The sequence below is a fragment of the Lampetra fluviatilis genome, chromosome 43 (assembly GCF_964198595.1).
Source record: "Lampetra fluviatilis chromosome 43, kcLamFluv1.1, whole genome shotgun sequence".
Lineage (NCBI taxonomy): Eukaryota > Metazoa > Chordata > Hyperoartia > Petromyzontiformes > Petromyzontidae > Lampetra > Lampetra fluviatilis.
Window position 1 is genome coordinate 6,571,199 of NC_136317.1, and position 13,347 is coordinate 6,584,545.

General features: G+C 50.6%; 1 protein-coding gene across 3 annotated transcripts in view; it reads left to right on the plus strand.

Moving 5' to 3' along the window:
• Positions 1-13,347, plus strand: part of RIGI (RNA sensor RIG-I) — a 72,560-nt gene that overhangs the window by 17,664 nt on the left and 41,549 nt on the right. The window lies entirely within an intron of this gene.

Consider the following 13,347-nt stretch of genomic DNA (forward strand, 5'->3'; position numbering starts at 1 on the left):
ACAGTTATTATTCTTAAAGGCACCAATCTCAACAGATACATCGGCAGGTTATCTGACAACAGAATGGCTCGGAGTAAGGGCCGGCGACGATGCTCCTTTTCCGAAGATCGTTATCTTATATCAAATTTACTAATTGGGGACCAGATCACCTGTTAAGGATCTGGTGGGCCACCACTCCCCACGTGAGCGTTGCTCGGCGGAAGGAGGTGCCAAGAATCAATTCGTATTGATGGATCTGTTGGGAATTTATGCGATTAAGAGTACAGCCCACTAAATATTAAAGATAAAATTACGAATACTCTTATAAACGACGGATGGCCATCACTCGGTCTCGAGTGTTTTCTTCACAGCCACGGATGGCTTATGGGTTCGAGTGGGTTTGAGTGGTAAGAGTTGTCTTCAATAGTCAGTGTTCGGAGTCGGTTCTTTATGTCAAACAGATGCCTGGGGGTCGTGTGGTGAGGGGGCGGTGCGCGTCATACGTATTAGTCGCTTTTCTGTCGCCGTGGGGAATTGGTTGGATGCCTGTTGATACGCTGTCGTAGTTCGGAACCCGGTCGGTAGGTGGCGCCCACAGCTCGCTCGCAGCGCGCAGTGCTGGGTCAGCACCTCGTCGCCAAACCGCGACCTTCAGCTGCAGAGCGACCTTCGACTCGGCAGAGGTTGGGCTGTCGCGGCCGAGTTGAGCTGTCAAGCGGGTCTTGCCCGCCTGCAGAGGAGACGGGGAGCCGCTTGAGTCGAGCCCCGAGAGCCGTCTGAACTCGGCTGAGTCCCAGAAGCTGAAGAGTCGAGCCGACCCGTTAGTCGCAGCTCGCCCTTGAGTCGACCCGCTCGGTCGAGCTGAAGATGAGTCGAGCCGACCCGCTCGGTCGAGCTCGCTCCGGAGCCGACCCGCTGGTCAAGCTCGGCTGAGTTGACTCTCCTGGTCGAACTCGGCTGGTGAATTGACCCTTCTGGTCGAACTCGGCTGATGAGTCGAGCCGACCCTTCCGGTCGAGCTCGCTCATGAGTCGACCCGTTGGTCGCACTCGTGATGAGTTGACTCCTGGTCGAACTGGTTTCCAATGCTCAGGGTCCTTTCTTTTATGCCGAAAAATCCCTTTGGGTCCTGCCCACAAGGCGGGGTTTTCTTTTCATTTACTGTGTCAGGATCTGTCCGTGTGTAGGTGTGTTCATGTGTGTGTCCGTACGTCCGTGTGTCCTTGTGTGCATCACCCATGGTATTTTCCGTTGTCATACTCCCTCCATAAAATCCATGAGCAAACAATCAGATGTTACAAATTGCCTCGAAGTCGTCTCTCTGTCTGGGTGCAATATTATCTCTTGTCTGGCCTTCTTCATGAACCAAAACACAGACGTTACAAATCGTCTCACAGGCGCCTCTGTCTGTGTTGCACGACTTGGAGGGAGGGGCACACTCCCTCCGACCCTCACAGACGCACACAGACATGGTTAAAAAGTTTTAAATTAACATTTGTCCCTTACCATTTCCCAGTTATGATTCTGTATGTAACCTCAGGTGTGTCGTTTCCCATCGTGGTGCTTGACCCAAGTGGAGGGGCCTCCCCGAGCACATACACACTCCCATCCCGCGCTGCGGGGATACAAAGACGGCCGGGATCTCCCTTTCTCTCCGACCCTGGGTTTAACATCGCTCTTTTATTATGTATTTTATTTCGACCTGGTGGTGATTTATCCCGCTATCCTGGCTTTTCATAGGTTTTACTTTTGTCTTTCATGCATAGGCTTATTATTATTAATTTATTTCCGATATCTTAGGTTAAGGGGTAAGTTTCTTGATCCTAGGAATTCGTATTCCTTGGTGTCTGCATGGTTATATAAGCGGAATATAGTTGACGGTGAATAGCGTTAACATTGATGTTATGTACGATATTATGTATTGTGATGTTTTTAACTTAACTTGGTCAGGGCTTTACTGACATGAAGTTGTATTTCATAGCCTGGCAGTCTTTGCCTCACTCTGTCTCTGCTCGCCGGTGTTGTTGCTGTCCAGCTGACGCCGTTAACTCAAGGCCTCATTAATTTCCGTCACTCCTTGTAGGTGAGGGCGGTTGAACCTTGGAGTCAGTTCTGGTTTTTGTCTGCTTGCTTTTTCTGATGTCCCCTGACCCCGGGAGTTATCATTCCTACTTTTATGGCCTGTCGAAGCCCGACTCGCTGTTGCTGGGCTTGGTGTGTTGTTCCCGGCTTTTTTTGCTTACGTTTGCAGTTCGCCATGCTCTTAATTTCCTTCCCTCTTCAACCTTATATCGACTATTCGCTCCTGTCTGGGTGCGATTCAATTTTGACTTAGGAAGGTTCTGATTGTCATATGCTTTGGGTCGAGTTGTATATTAAAGTATGGAAATAACATTTCATATTGACTTAATGATGGTGATGGTTCAGTAGTCGTAACTGGTGGCCTGGTTTAATTGGAGTGGGTGTGAATATCAATAACTTTAGCCTATCCTGTTGTTAAATTCCGACTTTAACGTTACTTTAATAGCAATACAGAATAATTGAGCTTTTCGACTTAACTAGGCGAACACGAACTTTTGGTGACCTCCGCAGCCTTGTTATTCAGCTGAGCCTGCAGCCTTGAGAGAGGCACAACACCCCTATTCTCGTCTCACTGTGGCCATCCAACCTTCTGCTCTGGGAGTGTTATTCTTAATTACAGGTCAAAGGCCCCCTCACGTTCAGCCGTGCAGGGTTGTTAATCAGCTCCCTCCCCTGTGCACACAGCGTTGCTGACCCACTTCATTTGACCACTCACCCTGGATTTAATAATTTAATTCCTTAAAACCATGCAGGATGGTTGGCTTTTTGCCTTAATTATGTCTGGCTGACTCTCCCACTGTCTCTGCCCTTGCACGGGTGACATGCCCGTTCATCAGGCCTTATCTATCCCTGAAGCAAGGTTGCAATTCTGCCATCTTAGCCCTCCTCCCGTTCATTACTACAACACCTGGTGTTTTGCAGTTTGCTGCGCTTTGGTGTGTTTTCATTCATTATATATCAATGATGGAAGAAGGCTAGAATACAACACCCCCCTTCGCAGCCCGATTCCGCAGGGTCCCCAATGAGTCGTCCAGCATTTGTTCACGAATCCATACAGCCCGTGGAAGGTTCAAAATCCCATCGGCCGGTCCCGGCCACACTGGAGCCTCAGGCACCTCGACCGCCAACGCAATAGGCCGAGGGGGCTGCTGGATCGGCGTACACCTATGCGTCCCCGACGCGCACGCGCAAGGGGATTGCTGCGGCAACCTAGAGAGTGCGTCCGCATTTGCGTGACGCATCCCCTTCCGATGTTGAATTTGGAAGGAAAACTCCTGCAGCGTGTCCAACCATCGTGCCAGCTGGCCAGATGGTTGGTCCACCTTCAGGGCATATTGCAAAGCCGCATGATCCGTGTGAACAATAAGCGAACGGCCGTAGAGATACGGTCAAAATTGGCGGAGAAAATAGACAATAGCCAAAAGTTCCCAGCGAGTGACGCAGTAGCGGGTTTTGGCGGGAGACAGAACCCGGCTACCGTACGCCACCACGCGTTCCACACCGCCTTTGGACTGTGACAGCACGGCCCCAATGCCCGTGTCACTCGCGTCCGTATCCAGAATGAAGGGGTGATCAAAATCGGGATAGTCCAACGTCGGCGCCGTAGCCAACCGATCGCGCAGGCCTTTAAACGCCGCCTCCTCCGGCGGTCCCCAATCAAATTTCCGTCCTTTACCCGTAAGGAGGTACAGAGGCCTCGCGATCGTTGCGAAATTGGGAACGAATCTACGATAATATGAGGCAAACCCCAAAAAGCGACGCACATCCCCCACCATGGCCGGGGTTGGCCAGTCACGGACGCACGCTGTCTTCTCTGGATCCGTGGCCCCGTCGGCACTGACTATATGTCCCAAATAGCGCACGGACCGTTGCAGTAGGTGACATTTCTTAGGTTTAAATTTCAGATTGGCGGAGCGCATTCTGGCGAACACCGCCTCCAACCTCAGTAAATGTTCGTCAAATGTGCGGCTGAAGACGATAATATCGTCTAAATATATCAGACATGTCTCCCACTGCAACCCCGTTAATACCAGTTGTTGTATCTATGCCCTGTTTTCCGTTATTAATATTAAGAATAATTAAGAATTTTTTTTTTTTATATATCTATTTTTTTAAAATTAAATAATGAAAACAACTCACAAGCACACCAGGAATCCATGAAACATGGAGGGCGGTTAAAATGATAAGAATTCGGTCACAGAGAGGTCAGAGACATCCAGATGGACAAAGATGGATGGCCTGACCTCCCAAGACATCTTGAGATGCACGGAGGGGGTGCAGAGCAGAGTAAAGGATAATAACGGTTGCCACTCGCGTTTTCTTAACGTTTTCCTAACCGAAAAGTAGAAACATTACAAAGAGAATTAACCAACAAACCATAGGTTTTTTTTATTAGTAATTATCTTATATTACTCGTATTCACCGCATACATATTATTTAGAATTATATGTTTCCTATCTACATGACCGTCCTAAAAACTAAAGAGTACGAATTCCAGAAAGCTTAAGTGGAAGCATAGTTACACTTAACCTCAGGACATTAAAATATAACTCCGAATAAAACACCAATCTCCGGAGAACTAAACTTGGCAAAGCCCCAAAATAATAATGTGACAAGGATCAGTACAAATATTCATTAAACATAGACGAATGATAACCACGATACTAAGACCGAAGGAACTCATAAAATATAATTCAAGAATAAATGTAACACACAGGACCACATAAATGTATTGCAAACATCTCCTCAGCCACCTTTGTCTTCCAGCGGGGTCTGGCAAGCAAGGAGGGAGCAAAAAGGTCACAGGGGGGAATCGGTGCCTGACATTCCAAAGACATCTGTTTTTTTTCTGTTTGTTTTCTCTCGCAAAGAATGCGCAGAGAGGGGAGTCACGTTTTGAGTTAGGCACGGGCGCACATAGCGAACGAGCAGTCTGGGTCGAGTCGTGCTCGGTCTTGCAACTCGGCTTGCGACGCAGCGTTACGACAGGGCTCGCAAGAGAGTTGGGGCAGATCGTGCCTCGAGGAGAGATGGGACGACGAGACGTCGTTAAGGTGACAGTCTGAGTGCAGTCTGTCCGAGTCGCGCTCGGCGTTGCGACGGGGCTCGCAAGAGAGCTGGGACAGATCGTGCCTCGAGAAGTGATAGAACGAGGAGGGGTCGTTCGAGTCACAGAAGTCTGAGTTCAACCTGGGTCGGGGCTGGGTTTCAGCTGTGCTCCGGCTGGCGGAGCGTCGTGAGGAAACGAAACACCGATGCCGATAGCAGGTGTCGCTTCTCGCAGAACGAAGTTAAGTGCGAGTGAAGCTGGCAGCTGCACGAACAAGGGAAGCACGGAGCAGAGAGAGTGATGAGTGACGACAAGCAATCAACCTGTAAAAGGGCGGAGATCGCCAAGCGTCGACCAAGCGAGCAAAGCAGAGAGCGCGAAGCAGTGGAGAAAGCCTGGTCAAACGGCTGTGAGGAAGAGGACCGCGCCATCGAATGCGCCGTGTGTCTAATACACACCCAGATCAACCAGCATCAACCAAAACCGACTCGTCATCCCGTAGTGGAGAAAGAGAGTCAAAGTCTTCCGAACGAGCGCCGCCGTCAGAGCTGCAGAGAGGCGCCATCGCGCCGTCAGCTACCGAGGACCGCCAAGCGCAAGAGCAGCACGACTCGGACGTCACCGGGCGTCACCGAGCGTTGTGCCAACTCGTCATCTAGCAGTAGAGGGAGAGAGAGCGCAAGAGCAGCACGACTCGGACGTCACCGGGCGTCACCGAGCGTCGTGCCAACTCGTCATCTTGCAGTAGAGGGAGAGAGAGCGCAAGAGCAGCACGACTCGGACATCACCGGGCGTCACCGAGCGTCGTGCCAACTCGTCGTCCAGCAGTGGAGAGAGAGAGAGAGCGCACAAGCAGAGACACGCCGAGCGAGGGAGCAGCAGGGGCTCGCGGCGGCCACGCCCAACCCAGAGAACTTCTGGCCGCTGTTTGTATCCTCCCACACCACACAAGCTAACGACACAACTCCCGGCTCCAAGAATTAATTAATATTACAAGGGGACAACGCACACACAGCACGCGCACGAATAAGACTAAAAAAAAAAAATTGTCTTTGCGTTTCAAAAAGGGTTGCCATTTCGAGGTGGTGCATTCAATATCAACTGATCGTGCAAAGCAGTTGCTGCCGTCGAGTTACATGAATAAGAAATGTTTTAGTCATTAATTTTCGTTAACTGCATAATCACGCCAATGAAGAAGTATTTTTAGTCATTTATTTTCGTTAATTGCATAATCTTGCCCATGAATTTATTGACGTATACTTGCTTTCGGATAAGAGAGTGTCATGTGCTTGTTTAGAATAAAATTGCTTAACACCAACTGTTCAAGTGCTTCTTTCCAAGTCCATGCAAAACTATCTTATTCTTGATAACTGTATCCTGTGATGAGATCTGAAACTGGAGACCTAAAATAACATAAACACACTAAGATAATCGGTAAACGTTTAATCGATGATAATCGTGTTATCCTGATTGATATAACAATGGATAAACGAAGCTAAGCCTAATTATCATAACTGCTCACAGTAACATAATCGCAAGCATCCGCATAAATTACTACGATTATCTCCGCGATTATCATAATTTATGCATATAATTACACACATTATCATAATTTATGCATTTTAATACACACATTAACATAATTAATGCGATTTGCGCATTTTTTTGGAAAATTATTAATTTTTATTATTTTTATCAAAATTTCATAACCCAACACATACAACACAGTTCCATCAACCTCTGAAATGTAGCGGGAGCAGCATTCAACCCCATCGGAAGACAATTGAATTGAAATAAACCCTGCGGCGTACGGAAAGCAGTCTTTTCCCGCGAGGACTCATCGAGGGGAAGCTGCCAGAATACCGAAGAGAGATCCAGCGTCGAAAAGAACTTTGCCCCCGACAAGGCATCGATGGAATCATCCATACGCGGCAGGGGGTACGCATCCGCCACGGACACTTTATTTAATTTGCGAAAATCAACGCAAAATCGCAATTTCCCGTCTTTCTTTTTAACCAAGACTACAGGCGCGCCCCACGGGCTGTTAGATGGAGATATTATGTCCGCAGCCAACATGTCATCCACTGCTCCTCGAACATGGTCTCGCTCCGCTGGGCTCATCCGATGCGAGTTCAACCGAATGGGAGCAGCGTCCCCTGTGTCAATATGATGGGAAAGCAGGGAGGTGCGTCCCAAGTCCAAATCGTCGGAGCTAAACACATCGGAATAACTCAACAATAGCGCGCGAAGCGTGGAACGCTGTTCCCCGGAAAGGGAAGAATTTTCCCCGCACAATTCGGCGATCCAGCGATCATCTGGGGCCGCAGGGCCCGAAACACCGGCAATCATATCCCGGCGGCCCAGATGGTCCTGGGCCGTAAACGCCGTAGTGGCATGGGCCACGACCGTTCTGGCTGGCACGCAAACATTTTCCGTACTCCCATTAAGCACCTGCAAAAATGGCTGCTGGTCCGGCCGGATTATAGTTTGCGCCCCGACGAGCGCCGATCCGCCCGTTATGGTAGCGGACAGCGATAACAAAACCCCAGTTGCTCCCTCCCGACCAGGCACAGGTTTCCGATATCGCAAGGGGATAAGCATCTGTGAGCCAGGTGGAATGTCAACAGATACCTCGGACAGCGCCTGCACCTGGCAGACCGGAGCAGGTCGCCCCCAGGGCGACGGCAGAAATGTAAGTTTTCGACCCCCCGGTAATTCGATACAATTTTGATTAACTCTTATTAGAATGGGCATTTTGGCCAGAAAATCAGTTCCCAACAAACACGGAACCGCAAGGGACCTCGAGATTAACACCATCCCCGAGGCCGACACTCCCCCGATAGATATATTGGCGTCCACCTGGCCCACAATGCCCATACTTCCCCCGTTCGCTGCAACGCAGGAATCGTAAACCGGACGCACAGCCTTCGGTGGGATGCCCAACAGATGGAAAATTACATCAGATATAATGGTCGCGGACGCACCGGAATCCACTAAAATGCGCACGTCAACCCCCTGTATAGAACCCGGTACAGTGGACGAACCAGTAGCGGCCGCGACAACCCGCCGGGCCAATTTACGCCACTGCGTTACCGAGCGACATGGCCCAGTGGGTGGCCTCCCGTTATTAACAACACCCGGATCGCGCGGCAATGGTGATGAATGAGGTGTCAAGCCTTGCCGGGTGTCTGGTGCGCACCGACTTGCCTGTCCAGGAGGGTCCTGTCGAGGCCTCCTGCTGGGGCGGTCCTGGGATACGGGCCCAGCAGTCCCTGGCGTAATGGCCCTTGCGACCGCAGCGGAAGCACTCGACGTCGTTACGACGCCCTGCAGTCCCCCCAACCCGACGCTCCCGCATCGGCGGCGCAGATCGCGGCCCCGGTCCACCGCGGGCCGACCACTGCGCAGAGGCGGCTGTCAGCTCCTGCGGGCCCCCCCGTCAGGAACGTACACCGCCTTCTTGGGATCCCAACCCACGGCACCTCCTTCGACGATGGGCCCCCCCGTCCACGCTGTCACTTGCTTCCAGCGGCGTAGATAGAACTGGGCATCCAGACACTTTGCGGCCGCGCGGGATGTCAGCTTCTCATGGCCACACACCGGCATAGGGATCCCGAAATCCCTGGACAGCTCCAGCATCTTGCCCAAAATCAGGGGTTCCAGTAGGTCAGGCTCCGTCTCTGGGTATGCGGCCATGGCTAATTCCAAGACAGCACCCCTGTATGCCACCGGCTACTCTTCGGGTGCCCGCTGGCGTTGAACGAAGCGGCGGTGAGCATCATCCGGTGGCTCGTACGCATCCGCCATCTCGTCAAAAACTCCTCTCAGTGTCTTCTTTTTCTCGGCCTTGATGGACCCGAAGAATCGGACTGACCCGTCATCGAGAAGAGTTGGCAGAACTTCCAGGGCCTCTGCGTTAGTCCACCTGGCGGAGTGCACCGCCGCTAAAAATCTGTAGGCGAAAGCACTCTAATCGCCACCAATGGAGAATTATTTAACAGTTGTCAAGTGACGGCTGCGACTCCTCGCTGCGCCGTCCTCCGCAGGCGACTCGTCGCGTGGCATATTCAAAATGGCGTCGCACCGCAACGTGTCAAAAATGGCGGCCTCCCGCCGCGGAGGGCGCAAGATGGCGGCTTCCCGCGGTTCTTCCCCTGCCACGCCCAAGATGGCGTCCTTGCGCCGCGTGGCAGAGGGCGCTGGCAGCGCAGGCAAGGCCGCAGCCTGACGATCACCCCCGGGCCTCCCCGACGCTGTCGCCGGTATGACGAGGTCGCACAGTTGCGCCAATATGGTCTTCAAGGTCTCCAGCTGTGCCGCCATCTGTCTTCATCGTTGGTCAGCGTCCTCCGGGCGGAACCACCGACGCGGCGACATCTTGCACTCCCGGACCAGCACTCGTTCCCGCTCGGATTTCCTCCTCCATCGCAGGCAGGTCCACTGCCTGAGGAAGGTCGTCGTCGTCGGAAGATGTAGCAGACGATGGTGCAGGGATATTCTTTCTTCTGAGCTGTTTTGACATGCCGTTTCACTTCTGACACCAGTGTAATAAAGGACTCTTTCACTGTGTCTGTCTCCGTTGTCCTTTATTTGGGTTCGCACAACTTTGTCCGCACGGCTCCTCGCTCAGAGCTTTCTCCACCTCCCGCTCGGCAGCCCTTCTGCTGCCGTCGCTCACGTAGCCTTTCTGCTGGCTCCCGCTGCAGCACCACTGCTGGCTTTCTCTCAGCCTCTCCGCCCCGATCTGCAGCCCCTCGGCTGCTCTCTCTGCAGCCCCACTGCTGCTCTCCGTCTCCCCCGTGCCCGGACACCATTGGCCAACGGTGCCGAGTCCCATCCTTTGGCGATCACGCCACTTTCCACCTCCTGCCCTGCGTGGCCTCCTCCCGTCTTTATTCTTATACTCTCCCCCCGTCTCTTCCGGTTCCCGCCCTTAAGAGCTCTCCCTTCTCCCCACGTGACCCAACTCCTCCCCCCTGTTACGTCATATCCGCGAGGCCGTTTACGCCCGCATTACACATGCACTCCCAGAAGGCGGCGTGGCTGATGGGATGTGTAAATACAGAAAAATATATCATCGGCGATGCTCCAGACCCTTTATAGCATATCCTGTAATGTAGTTCCCCTTTGATGTGCCTGAAACGTCGCCGGTATTTTTTTAATATTGTTTTTTATATATTTTTTTCTATTTAAAGGTCACAGTGTTGTATGTGCTCTGTGTATGTTGAACTTCTTTCGCACCTTACGTAGGCAACCGTGCGAATCGGAGGTGCGCTATTGTTAACGAACGTGTCGAGTTTTTGGTTATTTGTGCTTGTGTACCACTGCCGACGCAGCAGCAGCATCACCCGATGATGATGCGTTTACCCACAACAACAATCGTTCTGTCTTTAAAACGTTCATAAAGTCTTGGCAAAGTGCGGTGGTGATGAATCTGCACACATCCACAAAGTAGCACCGAGTTCAATGTGAACATAACTATGAGGTGGTTCAAAAACCTATACTCTTGATGAAGGGTGGATAGAAATACACTTTAATGCAATATCAAACGACTTTATTGACTTCAGAGTAATCAAATTCCTAAATATAACATGATAACAAAATATAATACTGGTAGGAACCACCTGGTTCCACCAGCCCACAGGGGATTATTGTGTCCATCCGTCGTGCATCCAAAAATGGGAGGGGTGGAGAGGGGAGGGTGGGGCTGGGTGGGGAGGGTGGGGAGGGGCTGGGTGGGGAGGGTGGGGGGTGGGAGGGGTGTGGCTGGGTGGGGAGGGACTGGTCACCCCGTGGTGCCCTTGTTAAACTCAACGTTTAACCTACTCACGCCGGCTTATGCCCGCCCTCACAGTCGGGCATATTTGCGGAATACACCACGCCGCCGTTGACCCTGGCCATTGACCGAGCAACCCAACGTTCCTACCAGCTCCCTCCGCAGGAATGTGTTTACTGGACTTAACTATAATGTTATTCAGCTCTGTTAAGAGTGAATGGTTTCTCTGAATATCTCTTTAGTGTAGGATCCCACTGCTATTAAGAAAGTCCACATTGCCTGAAATATCACCTGGTGTTTTTCTCGTCATGTGTCAGTGTGATTCACAAATGTGTTGTTGAGTCTGCAGAGGTTTGGCTGAAGTCGCACCCTGTCCCGAGACACTTGAGTTTTGTTTAACACGCGCACATATCAAAACACAACCTTTAGTCACACGAGAGGGCTATACTAATTCATGACACCACAATCGGATTTAACACCGCGATTTACCAACTCTGACGTTGATGCCTCCGCAAGGTGTATGGGTAGAGTTCCCTGGGTTACTGAGCATGATCTTGGATTACATTGTTTTATTGAATGCATGCGGGTACAGTCTTGAAGCAGAAGCTGGGTAAAGCGGATGGTGCCTGGCTGTGACAGACGGTACAAGGTGGCAAGGCGGTGGCGCAAGCGGCAGGGAGCAGTCGCAGTAGAAACACCCAGAGGGCGCCAGCAGCAATTAATGACGTGCTCGCAAGCAGTGATGTTGAGCACCAGGAGGAATTTTAATTTAAAGCTTTCGTGACTGCAGGGATTCATATTCTTGGTTCTTTTGGTAAAATCACGTAGAAGGGAAATAATAAAATAATATAAATATAAAACAAGAAAAAAATTCTCACCACGTTTCGACTGCAACACAAGCAATCATCATCAGGTGTGAAATCCACAGCAATACATTTTTCATTATCAGGTGTGAAATCCACAGCAAGAAATCATCAGGTGTGAAATCCACAGCGAGAAAATTTTCTTGCTGTGGATTTTAATATTATTTTATTATTTCCCTTCTACGTGATTTTACCAAAAGAACCAAGAACACCAGGATGAACTTAAACACAAGGCGTGGGCCGAGCTCAGAATTTATTTCATGCAGTGGGACCCTGAGTCTAATGTCGTGGACTCTTTTACACGGTCGAACGTGGTCATCAAGATGCCCGTGCAAAATGGAGGGATAACACAGGCAGCATGCAAGGTGTTTTCAAGTTGTCATAAACATAGATTCCATGGTACAATAAGGTAATTAAGGACGTGCATTATAGCTAACAATGTCATAGGAAGAAAACAAAAGCACAAACATAGAACGACAGTATGTAAAAGAGTCAATAGATTGGTATTACAAAAGTGAAATAATGAATTAAAATCAACGAGCGGCTCCAGATCGATGGCAACACGTAGATTTTGATTATAGTAAAACCTTGGATTGCGAGCATAATTCGTTCCGGAAACGTGTTCGTAATCCAAAGCACTCGTATATCAAAGCATGATGCTGCTCTCTATCCTCTCTTCATGTTTTGCAACTCAACAGAACTCTCGAGAACTGGTTACTTGCATGCCACTAATAGAGAAGTTTAGCTTGGTGAGGTAGGGAAGCCATTCCGTCTGGCTCCATCTTGTTCTCAGAGGCAGTGAGTACAGTATTATATTTCAATTTCTCCATTGTCTTATATGGGGATGTACCATTTAAGAACCCAAATCCATCCCACGTCTTATTAACTCAGCATCTCGCCTGGTATACATGAGTTTGTGGTTTTGAACCCGACTTTGATGCCTGTATATTTAAAGTTTGCATGTGTAGTGAGTTCCAGGGAGACTGACGACGGAGTCGAGACACACTCTTTTATTAAACTCAAGGACAGTACAATACTTGAAGGGGTAACGGCCCCTTCACCCGTACTAGATGGGAAAACACCCCTAGCACTATTTCCCCTGTCCTGTTCCCAGTCCTCCTCTAATAGTGCTATGGGAGGCTGTCTGATCCGGCCCTGGTAAAGCACGGATCCCGGCACCCAGCTAACCCGGCCTTGCTTTTACAAGAGCAGAGGTCCGGAAGCTCTTGGGGCCGCGCCACTGGCTTGCCCAGCTCGGCCCTGACGAGGGCAGCGAGACAGGGGAGTCCCAGAGCATATTCTGCCGGTCTTCAGACTTCACTGGTAAGCTTCTTCCACACTCGCCTCGAGCTCTCTGGCTCCCCGCCTTTTATAGGAATCCCCTCCGAGGGGTGGAGTTATGGGGGATCACAGAGCCCCCATGGCCCCCCAGTGGTTAACGGATGCGGACGTGGATGTAGACACCCGTGTGTGGGTGCAGACACCCTTGTGCTTTCTGTCCGCCCTTCTCCCCGTAATAACCCCTACACTTGCATGCCACTAATAGAGAAGTTTAGCTTGGTGGGGTAGGGAAGCCATTCCGTCTGGCTCCATCTTGT